This window comes from Aulonocara stuartgranti, assembly GCF_965226115.1.
Source record: "Aulonocara stuartgranti genome assembly, chromosome: 6".
Taxonomy (NCBI): Eukaryota; Metazoa; Chordata; class Actinopteri; order Cichliformes; family Cichlidae; genus Aulonocara; species Aulonocara stuartgranti.
The window spans coordinates 3,322,637-3,335,212 of NC_138944.1; the positions used below are offsets into that span (position 1 = coordinate 3,322,637).

The following is a 12,576-nucleotide window of genomic DNA, read 5'->3' on the forward strand; positions in this document are numbered from 1 at the left end:
ACCCCGGAAGGACACACCGTCGCAGCGAGAGGGCGTCACCCGTCACTATGGCAACATAAACAAAACATAACTGTACAAACAGAACCCCGAACAGCCCTGACCCGCTACAATATATATCCTGCTGCTTTTACACACGCACTCACATAATGCTCAGCGATTCTCTGCACGATCAACCTCTCACATGTTTAAGCTTGCTGCGGGAGATTTCACTCGTCATGTTTGCGTAGTAATGTAACGATGGTTAAGTGTTACTGGACAGTGACATGTTGGTTTTCTCTGCACACTGTTGTTGTTCCTTTAAGATTCATGTTTGGTTGGGCTGCAGGAAGTAGTGAGGGTGGTGTACAGGAAGGGGTGGGGGGACCTGGTTGTTCTGTGTGGGTGCCAGGCTGAAGAGAGGTGTAGTTCGAGAGCGCTTCCCCCTGAGTTAACAACCCGCTGGCTTATGTGCCGAATAAACGGACAAACTGAGACCCCAACCGTCTGGTTCTTGTGAACGTTACAGTAAGCTAACGATTGATAAGACAACGTCAGAGGAATTGGTGCGCAAATTATCATCACTCACCAATCAGTGCTGTCGCTCTCTATACACAGTTCGCGCGATTGCAAAGTGAAAGCAAAAAAACAAGCGCAAATTCAAACGCGATTTCAATATGTCACATATGTCACCGATGCCAATGACATAATTACCCAGCTACATTTCCGAAAGAATGCAAAAGCATTGACATAGATTTTTCCTTCCTACAATAGCCCGACGGGCAGGGTAGCCCGCAGGGTAGCCCATCTGAAAAAAATCGCTAGCCCCAGGATGTCAGGCTAGCGATTTTCCGAGCCCTGTATCTGATTGAGGAATCACTCATCTTTGGAAAAGAGAGTTTATTACAGAGAAATGCCTCTTTCCAAAATAAAAGCTATACTATCCGCTTCTTCTGGGCTATATTCTCAGCAGCATAAGGAGAATCATGTGCTAACAGCTGTCTAAATGACTCGGCTAAAGTTAGTAGCATGCTTGTTGTTTTTGTCTTTGCACTAGGATGATGTAAATGTGCAGTCATATTCGTTGTGTTCCCACTAGTGCTTTCAGGTTAATCTCGTTGAAATGACCTTAACGCCACAACACGGCAAATCTCCGTTAACGAGCTACGGCCGATCGCCCTGTGCATGGGGCTAGACGGCCAACACGTTAACGAGCTAACTGCGCTAACACACTAGTTCACACCAATGTAATTGAGCATTGCATGGCACATCCAACATACTGTTTTACTTTAGTCCATGACTCGCTTACCTTCAGGGTCATACATCACATGAAAACCAAAATAATTCCAAACGCCAGATCTGAATGAGGGTGGGGGAGGTCCATGTTGCAAGGAGAGCTTAACTTCTGTCTTGCTAGCTTGCCCTGCGCTCTTCCTTCTGACTATGCTGTCTGTGTTGAGCGCTCAGTGGATCTGCGCTCGACAGTGCAGCCTAGGCTCAACACAGACAGCATCGTCAGAAGGAAAGTTGATAAAATAAATTACAAATGTTGTATTGTTCGATACATATGCGTACCGAACCGAAAGCATTGTATCGAACGGTTCAATATCGATACGAGTATCGTTGCACCCCTAATATATATTTTTTTTCTTTTTTTTTACACAACTTATACAGCGTGTAAATGCCGGCAAAGCCACTTTACTTTGCACTTTTATTTTGAAGAGTACCTTAACACTTCCTCTTTTATTGTGTCAGACTTCCTGTTCTGTTCTCGGTGAGGCGACGCAAACACGTTGCTTCAGAGTGAGTAAAAGCGTTTGTTTTTGAGGGTACTCATGCAAAACTATGTGTTTTATTTATCTGTCACATGCTATAACTTTGAAAGTTTACTCAATGTGGTTGAATTCGTTTTTTATTGTGTATGCATGTCATTTGTTTGTGGTGTGGAAAGACTGGCTAAGAGATGCGCATGGAGGAGGTTGGCTAGCTGATTCAGCATGATTAGCACCCTTGGAAGCAGAAAGAGGTTGGTTAATGATTGCAAACGATTGTTTATGTATTTAAGACACAGAAAGGTTGTTGTTAATTCATTTTATTAAATGCTGTAACATAAATAGTTTAAAAACTATTGATTTATGTCAATATCACTATTTGGGTTAATCAAAATAATTTTCTATAGTAAAATGCGAACATTTCTGCACTTTCTACTTGAATGTTTAATGGTATTTGTTTGTGCATCTTTATAGTTTTCACGGTGCCATATTGTCGGTGGTTTAAAGAGGAGAGAATAAAGTTGCATCAGTCGAAGCTCTCTGCGTCACGAGTGGTAATTCCAAGTGGGCAGCTACAGTGAAAACTCCTTGACCGCAAGAGACCTGCCATCCCTGCAGAGATCCTGACACCATTTCATCAGAGATCCAGCTACCAACCTGTTACCAGCCAGCTGATTCCACTCGCATCCACAAACTGCACTCGCAAGGTTAGAAAGAACAGCATACTAAAACTCAAGACTCCAGATACTGAAAGAGACATTGACTACCAAGAAGAAACACGGGACTGCTTACACACATGCACAAGCTTAATGCATAACTAGAAACTCTTTAAATAATGTTACGAGGCCAAAATAATTCATGGACTGCCAACACATAATATCCCTGAATCTGGTTAATGTTTCTTGGTGAGCGAAATGTGTTTTTTGTGGAATAATAATTCACAGGATGTCTGTTTATGAAAAGGTTTAAAAGGTGAAGCTCATTAGCTAATTTATGAACATTTGTTGTTGCTGTCTTACACTAAACATACCTTTGAATGTCCATAATCAGTAAATGTTTGACACAGCGTTACTCTGTGGTAAAGATTAACTACAGCTTTAAAGTATAGTCAAGCAGTAAGGCAATCAAAGCTACAATCGACTTAAGGCAGCTACAGAAACAAAATGTCACTACCGGAAGAGCAAACAGACAACCCCACAAACGCACCATGTGAATCCAGCTCATCAGAAGAAGAAACAGACAACCCTATAAACGCACCATGCAAATCTAGCTCACGTGAGAGAAAATTAACAGAGAAAGGCCTAGAGATGCAAAAGTACGATATCAGAAAGCGTGAAAAATCATTCAACAAGACTTATAACTCTTGGAAGCTCGTAGCAAGGGAAACTAGAACAAAACTAAAATCCCTCTGCTCAGCAGAAGACCTTAATAAACTGCAGCAAAACATTGAAGCAAAGCACGACGCTGTAAGTTCACAGTATGAACCTATCCTGCGTAACAGTAACACCACACCTGACATTGTCAACAAAATGGACGCCTGTGTTACGCTAACAAAGGAGGTATGTAACCTCATAAGTGACCGTCTAAAGACTGTTCATGAGGAATATAATAACCATCTTGAGAAAGAAAGAGTAAGAGAAGTGTTAAGCAAGAACGAATATAGGTCTGTTTTTGGCGACAGCATAACGGAAACTGCAAGCTCTATAGAGTTGTCAGAGCAATTGAGCCGTCACTCTGGCTCATCCTGTACCCGCAACAGTAGAGTAGATGCAGAAGCAGAGCTTGCTGCCAAGCTGGAGCAATCAAAGGCTATGGAAGAAATTCAAGCACAACAAGCACATCTTCACAAGTTAGAAAGTGAATGGAAACTCAAAGAGGCAAAAATGTTGTCAGAAATTAAACTAAAAGAGGTGGAAATGCAACAACAGTTGGAACAAGAAAGAGCAAAACTACAGCAGTTACAAGCAGACAAAGAAGTTGCTATAGCAATAGCTTGCGTGAAGGCGTACAACAGCCTTGAAGGGTTTGAGAACCACAACGGGGAAATTGATAGTAAAATTAGCTCTGCTTGCTACAGAAGGCAAATTGAACCTCAGCTGAATCCAAATGCCGCATCATTCCAACCCCACCAAGCAATTCCAGAAATGACAACGACCCAGGAGTCTGTCAGCTTAGCACAAGCAATCGCTAGCTCATTAAGTATGAATCGCTTGCCAGTTCCTGAGCCTGCCACATTCAGTGGGGACCCTTTGCAGTTCACCGATTGGAAAATGTCATTCATTAATCTGATTGACCGAAAACCCCTTCCAGCAAGCGAGAAGATGTTTTATCTGAAAAATTATCTCGCAGGAGAAGCACGCAAAGCGGTAGAAGGTTTCTTTTACCAAGATTCAGAAAATGCATACAAGGGAGCATGGAAAGTCTTAGAGGACAGATATGGGAACCCATTCATTATACAGAAAGCATTTCGTGATAAACTCATGAGATGGCCGAAAATCAGCGCAAATGACCCACTAGCGCTACGAGAGTTTGCCGACTTCCTCAAAGGATGCTCTGAAGCAATCCCACACGTCAAAGGACTAGCTATCCTAAACGATTGTGAAGAAAATCACAAATTGCTCAAAAAACTGCCAGAATGGATCGTGCGCAAGTGGAGTCGAATTGTTGTAGATGAACTTGACGAATCTGGCACCTATCCAAATCTTGCATGCTTCACAGACTTCCTGAGTAGAGAAGCACAGATAGCTTGCAACCCGATAGCTTCTCCACTGTTGATGAATTTCAAACCTGTAGATGATCGAAACCCAAAGAGAGCCAAAGTCTTCAACACAAACATGCAACCAAAGAGTTCCGCTCAGGAGAAACAAGACACAAACATTAGTAAATCAAAATCACCTTGTTCTGTTTGTAAAAGTGAAACTCATGGAATCTCAAAGTGTCCCATCTTTACAGCTAAGAGTGTTGAAGATAAAAGGGCATTCATCCATGAAAACCGGCTCTGCTTTGGATGTTTAAGAAAAGGTCATATCACCAAAGATTGCAAAAGACGACACACGTGCAACATTTGTGAACGTCGTCATCCAACCTGCCTGCACGAAAACAGGAAGCAAAGCCCTGCAGAAGCAGTAACAAATAGTTCCGCTCCCAAGGAAGAACCTGTAAACCAGGAAACACACAAGGTCATGTCTCATACATCAACACAACGCGTTTCGGCTACCTCAAGTATTGTCCCAGTCTTTGTGTCTTCTGTACAAGAACCACAGAAAGAAATACTCACCTATGCATTGCTAGACACACAAAGTGACTCAACATTTGTCTTGGAGGACATACTTGATAAGCTGAATGTGGATGTCCAACCAGTAAAACTGAAACTCAGTACCATGACGGCTATTGACACAGTCATCTCGAGTAAGAGTGTTCATGGTTTACAAGTTAGAGGACTCCACTCTGAGAGTTGTATCCAACTACAACAGGCTTATAGCCGCGACTTTATCCCAGTGGACAAGTCGTACATCCCAACAAAGGAAACAGCATTACTGTGGCCTCATCTCAGAAGCTTGGCAGAAAAGTTGCCGCCTCTCCAAGATTGTGATGTAGGGCTCCTGATTGGATATGACTGTCCATCTGCGCTGGCTCCTCTTGAAGTCATCATAGGTGACAAGCATGAACCCTTCGCACAAAGGTCAGAACTAGGATGGAGTATAATTGGCTCATCAAACCCCCACCTAGACAGACAAGGAAACCAAAGCTTTGTGCATCGGCTCACAGTAAAAGAGTTGCCTGTTCCATCAGCGACAGATGTTCTAAAAGCCCTGGAATCAGATTTTGCTGAGAGAACCTATGAGAACAAATATGTGTCCCAAGAAGATGTCCATTTCATACAGTTCCTCAGTAATCACATCACACAAAGGAAAGACTGACATTACGAAATGCCTCTCCCTTTCAAAGGGAACAGCCCACCCAACCTGCCAAACAACAAGAGGTTAGCCACGGTACGTCTACAGTGTCTCAAGAAAAAACTAAAGGCCAACAAACAATACTACGATCAGTACCGAACATTCATGGAAGAAACCATCAACAGGGGTGATGCAGAGCCTGCTCCAACAGCATCTCAGGGGCAGACCGAGTGGTACCTACCACATCATGGAATCTATCACCCCAGGAAGCCGGACAAACTAAGAGTTGTTTTTGATTGTTCGGCCAAATCCCATGGTGTCTCTCTGAATGATACCCTATTAACTGGACCTGATCTTATCAACCCTCTGGTTGGAGTGCTTTGCAGATTTCGGAAAGAAGCCGTGGCCGTAATCTGTGACATTGAAAGAATGTTCTATCAATTCGCTGTCACCCCTGAATCCAGAAACTATCTGAAATTCCTCTGGTGGAAAGAAGGTGATTTGGAGAAAGAACCTCAGGAGTACAGAATGGCAGTTCATCTGTTTGGAGCTGCATCATCTCCAGGATGCGCCAATTTCGGTTTAAAGCATCTTGCACGACAACATCAAACCGACTATCCTCTAGCATCAGCCTTTGTGGAGAAAAATTTCTACGTTGATGATGGATTAGCCAGCGTTTCATCAGTTGAGGAAGCCAAAGAACTGATCATTCAGTCACAAGAGTTGTGCAGAAAAGGAGGCCTGCGCCTTCACAAATTCAACTCAAATGAAGAAGCTGCTCTCTCCAACTTAGACCCTTCTGAAAGAGCAGCAACCATTGAACCTTGTGGGTTTGACCCATCCCCTTCAGAACGCGCTCTTGGCATTCAGTGGTCGATAGAGGACGACACCTTCAGTTTTAACATCAGCCTGAAAGATCAGTCTTCGACTCGCCGTGGTTGTTTGTCCGTCATTGCCTCACTCTACGATCCACTTGGATTTATCGCTCCATTCAGCCTAAGTGGAAAACTTATCCTACAAGAGCTTTGTCACAGAGGCATTGGATGGGACGACCCACTCCCAGAAGATGTGAAGCCACGGTGGGAGAAATGGATAAATGGTCTTTTCAAGTTGAAGGAGGTCTCAATTCCAAGATGTTACCACCCACACGACTTCCAAAACATTGTCAGAGTAGAGCTACACCATTTTTTGGACGCCAGCTGCTTAGGATATGGTGCATGTTCTTACCTGAGATATAAAAATGACAAAGACGAGGTTCATTGCAGCCTTGTGATGGGAAAGGCAAGGGTGGCACCCTCAAAGGTCACAAGTATCCCGAGGCTTGAACTCGCAGCAGCGGTGGTTTCTGCAAAAGTAAGCGTCCTGTTAAAGGCTGAGCTTGACATGAAAATTGATGATGAGTTCTTCTGGACCGATTCCCAAGTGGTACTTGGTTACATCAACAATGACACTCGCAGGTTCCACATATTTGTCGCAAACCGTGTTCAACTCATTAGAGACAACAGCAATCCCAATCAATGGTATTATGTGGACACCTCAGAAAACCCAGCGGATCATGCATCCAGAGGGCTTCATGTTTCAGACATCCACTCTACAAACTGGCTGCAAGGACCAAAGTTTCTCTGGGAACGTGAGTTACGTCTAACACCTAGCACTCCAGCTGAGTTACTTGTTGGTGATCCCGAAGTCAAGACAATTCAGGTGCTCGCAACTGACGTCAGTACCTTCAATGATATTCTCGATCGTCTGAATCAGTTTTCATCTTGGACAAAACTCATAAAGGTGGTTGCAAGAATCAAAAGACTGAGATCTCAACAAAAGCATACTGAACATGTGACGATCGAGGAGCGTGAGAAGGCTGCTGAAGCAGTGATAAAGATCGTACAGCAGCACGCCTTCCCTCATGAAATAAAAACGTTTCAAGCCAAAGGTGACCTTCCAAACTCAAGCTCTCTCTTCAGTCTTGACCCCATCTGGTCTGATGGACTCTTGCGCGTTGGTGGGAGATTAAAGTGGTCGTCTCTTTGCCACAAAGTGAAGCATCCACTCATTGTACCAAGCAACAGTCATATAACCAAGCTCATTGTGTCCCACTACCATGCTAAGACATGCCATCAAGGTCGAAGCCAGACACAAATGGAGCTTAGAGCAAATGGATTCTGGGTCATTGGTGGGAGCAAGCTGGTGGCCAAAATGATACACACCTGTGTGCTTTGCAGGAAACTTCGACGACCTACAGAGAGCCAGCGAATGGCTGAACTCCCTAAAGAACGTCTTGAAGCCTCAGCACCCTTCACATTTAGCGGCATGGACTGCTTTGGCCCGTTCATTGTGAAGACAGCACGCAAAGAACACAAAAGATATGGTCTGATTTTCACGTGTCTGTATTCAAGAGCTGTCCATATTGAGATGCTTGAAGATTTGTCAACAGACTCTTTCATCAATGCATTGAGATGCTTCATCAGTCTTAGAGGAGCTGTCCAACAATTACACTGTGACCAAGGTTCTAACTTTGTTGGTGCTAGGAACGAATTCAAGGAAGCACTTAAGCAATGCGACGCCAAGCAATTGGAGACCTTCTTATCTGAAAAACAGTGCGAATTTGTCTTCAACGCCCCTTCTGCCAGCCATGCAGGAGGTGTCTGGGAAAGGCAAATAAGAACGGTTAGGAATGTGTTGAATGCAACCTTCGCACAGTGCCCAGGTCGGCTTGATGATGCCTCCCTCAGAACGCTGCTATATGAAGCCATGGCTATTGTCAACAGTCGCCCATTATCAGTTGACGGAATCAACGATCCTCATGCACTGGAACCTTTAACGCCGAATCATCTCATCACGATGAAAACAAAGGTTGCTCTTCCACCCCCCGGAGTGTTCATGAAAGAAGATTTGTATGCTACAAAAAGATGGAGAAGAGTCCAATACCTTATTGAACAGTTCTGGGGCCGCTGGAAAAGGGAGTATCTGCTCAACATATCAACAAGGCAAAAATGGCACTTACCTCGGCGTAACCTCAAAGTCAATGATATCGTTGTTATCAAGGACGACAATCTCCCACGAAACCATTGGCAACTAGGTCGAGTTGTGGAGACCTTTCAAGACCATGATGGCTTAGTCCGTCGAGTTAAAGTGCGAGTTGGAGAGAGAAAGCCTCAAAGAAAGCAAGATGCCCCTTCTAAACCTTCAATTATTGAGAGACCAATCCAAAAACTAGTACTACTCCTTGAGAATTAAATAAAACAAAATATGTTAATATGTTGGCTTCATCGGGTGAGGGCCTCCAGCTCGCACTGGAGCGGTTCGCAGCCGAGTGTAACGCAGCGGGAATGAGGATCAGCACCTCCAAATCTGAGGCCATGGTTCTCAGCCGGAAAAGGGTGGAGTGCCCACTCCGGGTCGGGGATGAGTTCCTGCCCCAAGTGGAGGAGTTCAAGTATCTCGGGGTCTTGTTCGCGAGTGATGGGAGAAGGGAGCTGGAGATCGACAGACGGATTGGGGCTGCGGCTGCAGTAATGCGGACACTGCACCGGTCAGTCGTGGTGAAGAGGGAGCTGAGTGTAAAAGCGAAGCTCTCAATTTACCGGTCGATCTACGTCCCTACCCTCACCTATGGCCACGAGCTGTGGGTAGTGACCGAAAGAACGAGATCGCGGATACAAGCGGCGGAAATGAGCTTCCTCCGAAGGGTGGCTGGCCTCTCCCTTAGAGATAGGGTGAGAAGTTCGGCCATCCGGGAGGGGCTTAGAGTAGAGCAGCTGCTGCTCCACATCGAAAGGAGCCAGCTGAGGTGGTTCGGGCATCTGGCAAGGATGCCCCCTGGGCGCCTCCTGGGCGAGGTGTTCCAGGCATGTCCCACCGGGAGGAGGCCCCGGGGCAGACCCAGGACACGCTGGAGAGATTATATCTCTCGGCTGGCCTGGGAACGCCTTGGTATTCCCCCGGACAAGCTGGAGGAGGTGGCTGGGGAGAGGGAGGTCTGGACCTCTTTGCTTAGGCTGCTACCCCCGCGACCCGACCTCGGATAAGCGGATGAAGATGGATGGATGGAAAATATGTTAAGACAATAATAGTTATGTTTATACACTACCTCAATGCATAAAGTACACTTACCTGTATACCTCTAATAGTTCAATTCAGTCATCCATCTATTAGTATAAGAAATCCTGTACAACTCACTTGCTTTGTGAATTTGTTCGTTCATTGTATCAGGATTTGGTGGGAGTGTAAATGCCGGCAAAGCCACTTTACTTTGCACTTTTATTTTGAAGAGTACCTTAACACTTCCTCTTTTATTGTGTCAGACTTCCTGTTCTGTTCTCGGTGAGGCGACGCAAACACGTTGCTTCAGAGTGAGTAAAAGCGTTTGTTTTTGAGGGTACTCATGCAAATGGTATTTGTTTGTGCATCTTTATAGTTTTCACGGTGCCATATTGTCGGTGGTTTAAAGAGGAGAGAATAAAGTTGCATCAGTCGAAGCTCTCTGCGTCACGAGTGGTAATTCCAAGTGGGCAGCTACACAGCGATACATTGGTGGACTCTGACCACACAGTGAAACTTATGCAAAACAACCACCTTTTGAATGAGTCTACATCATTCGCAAATTCAGCCAAATCTGTTAATTTATGCAGCAGCACAGCAGCCAATCAAAGGACTGCACGGCAAGTAATGCACCAAGTTTAACTTCCACACCAAGTTTACTCTCAAATAAAATAGAATAAACAGGTTCCTAAAACAAAAACAAGGTGAAGGTTTGCAGCACTCAGCCATGCCTCTGTGTGCTGGGACAGTCAGCGTGGTTACACCCCTAAATTTAAGCATCATCATGGCATCAGTTAAAAATAAACTTCCAACTTTCCCCATGTGGGACAATGAAAGGATTATTCTATTCTAAATCCACCCCACTACAGTTGTTATGACGCAAGAAAATAAAGAGTTCAAAAGTATTTCTTTTATTTGGAAAAATATCAGGATTCTGTCACCTTTCAAGCCTGTTTCAAGTGGACTGTTATGAATCTTCCTTTCATTCGATTTTCTGTTGGGTTGTTTTGTTAGCAGCGTCAGGCTCCACGCTGACCCTCTGACCTCTGTGTTTGCCATTTGAACCACGCCTGAACAACAAAGTTAATGTACTCACAATAGTGTATGCCAAAGTGTGGTACATAATGTACTGTAACAAAGTGAAAAGCTTCCTGGAACTGATAGTGAGACATTAGGCTTCAAGCTAATGGAGTTGTTCTCCGGTCTTTGTCCCCGGTTCATTGTGACTCCTGCCTGTCTCTTTGGAACATGGGTTCAACTAAAGATCTTCAAAGCCACAAGTGTGGCCTTTGCAATAAATATAGGAAAGCAAAGGTGGATTTAGAGGGTGAGGCAAAAAAACAAAAAAACAAAGACAGATTGTGGGTTTTGTCTATTTGATCAGGAGAAGGGATCAAATAAAGGTTAGGTGAGTTGACTGCTATGTGTAGTTCAAAGCTATTTAGCAAAGATTAAAGACGGTATGTGTTTAGACCAATACTGACTCCAAACAAGCAGTTTAGGTACAAGTGAAGGTGTCAGGTTTATGTTGAGGCCAGAAGATTAAAGTGTATGGTTTTGTGCCATACCAGAAAACAAAGTCTTACAAGGCTGTAATTAATATAATGAAGTCCCTGTATGTAGCATGCTTATTGCTCTTAAAGGACACTGTAAGAAGCCCGCCTCATGCACTACCTACCTTTCAGAGAGAGCACACACACACATCAGGAAATCCCAACTTAACTCTATGTTTGTGTCAGCAGAGACTGCCCCTCTGTGGCACTTACAGGGCAATACAGGCGCCTCCAGGTAGCCTTCAAAATTTGGTTTAGATTATCCCTAAATAAAACCTTCCCCCCTACGATTTTTATACCCAAAGAAGATGGAATTCAGTTTTCATTATATAGCCTTAAGTCACAACAACAGATGCTCCAAGACACTTTATATTGTAAAGATCCTACAATAATACAAAGAAAACAGAGAAAGCCCCGACAATTAGATGACGCCCTGTGAGCAAGCACTTTGGTAGGGAGCCCAACAAGGGACATTGGAGGAAAGAAAATTGAAAAAAAAAGTACGTCTTGTTTTCCCCCAATCTCCATTACCTTGCTCCGTACTTTGGCAACAGTGGGAAGGAAAAACTCCCTTTTAACAGGAGGAAACCTCCAACAGAACCAGACTGAGGGAGGGGCGGACACAGGGCATCTGCCACAACCAGTTGAGCTGAGGTAAGTAAGTCAGGACAGGTGTTAAGGTTTAAACCAGAACTAGAACCAACAAAGGTGACTAAAATCGCAGCCCTTACTTTCTTCCAGAGAGATGAAGGCCTAGAGAGGAGGAGTCAACCTGTGTTTATATACTGCAGGTGTGTGGATAGGTGATGGACAGGGCTGGACTGGGACAAAAAATCGGCCCGGGCATTTTGACTAGAGACCGGCCCACCAAAAATGTGACGTCATTCAGGGGTAAAACCGCAAAGGATTCTGGGAACTTGTGGCAAGAGGTACTAGCACATGCAGGCTTTCAATTGAACTCAGTTACACAGCGATAAAAAGAAACACAAAAAATGGCAAGAAGCTGTAACTGCAATAGCCGGTGTTGTGCCAAAAAGTGATTGCTCATATTTAAATTGCTATAAGAAACTTGTTGGGCTATAATATGTGAAACATAGGTCAAATGCATCCCTCATGGATGACATAAAGTCATCTCTCCATCTCTCTCTGCTGCTCTTCTGTCTCCTCTGTCACAGACTTCTCCACTTTTGATGATAGATCAGCCTGGTGCAACATGTAAGGATTGGCACAATTTGTTAAGATTTTGAGGAGTTTGAGAAACTAACCTTAAGCATAAAATAAAATTTACTATCAGTAACTTCATAGCACCCGCCCAGCATTTCTACGAACATTATTGCTAAG

At 44.2% G+C, this 12,576-nt stretch overlaps 1 long non-coding RNA gene across 1 annotated transcript; it reads left to right on the forward strand.

Moving 5' to 3' along the window:
* The first annotated feature begins 1,728 nt into the window (after nucleotides 1-1,728).
* On the forward strand, nucleotides 1,729-4,876 carry LOC309709423. Its single transcript, XR_014277506.1, has 3 exons — nucleotides 1,729-1,779; nucleotides 1,928-2,002; nucleotides 2,223-4,876. It is a non-coding gene; the product is annotated as an uncharacterized lncRNA (long non-coding RNA).
* Nucleotides 4,877-12,576: the final 7,700 nt, after the last annotated feature.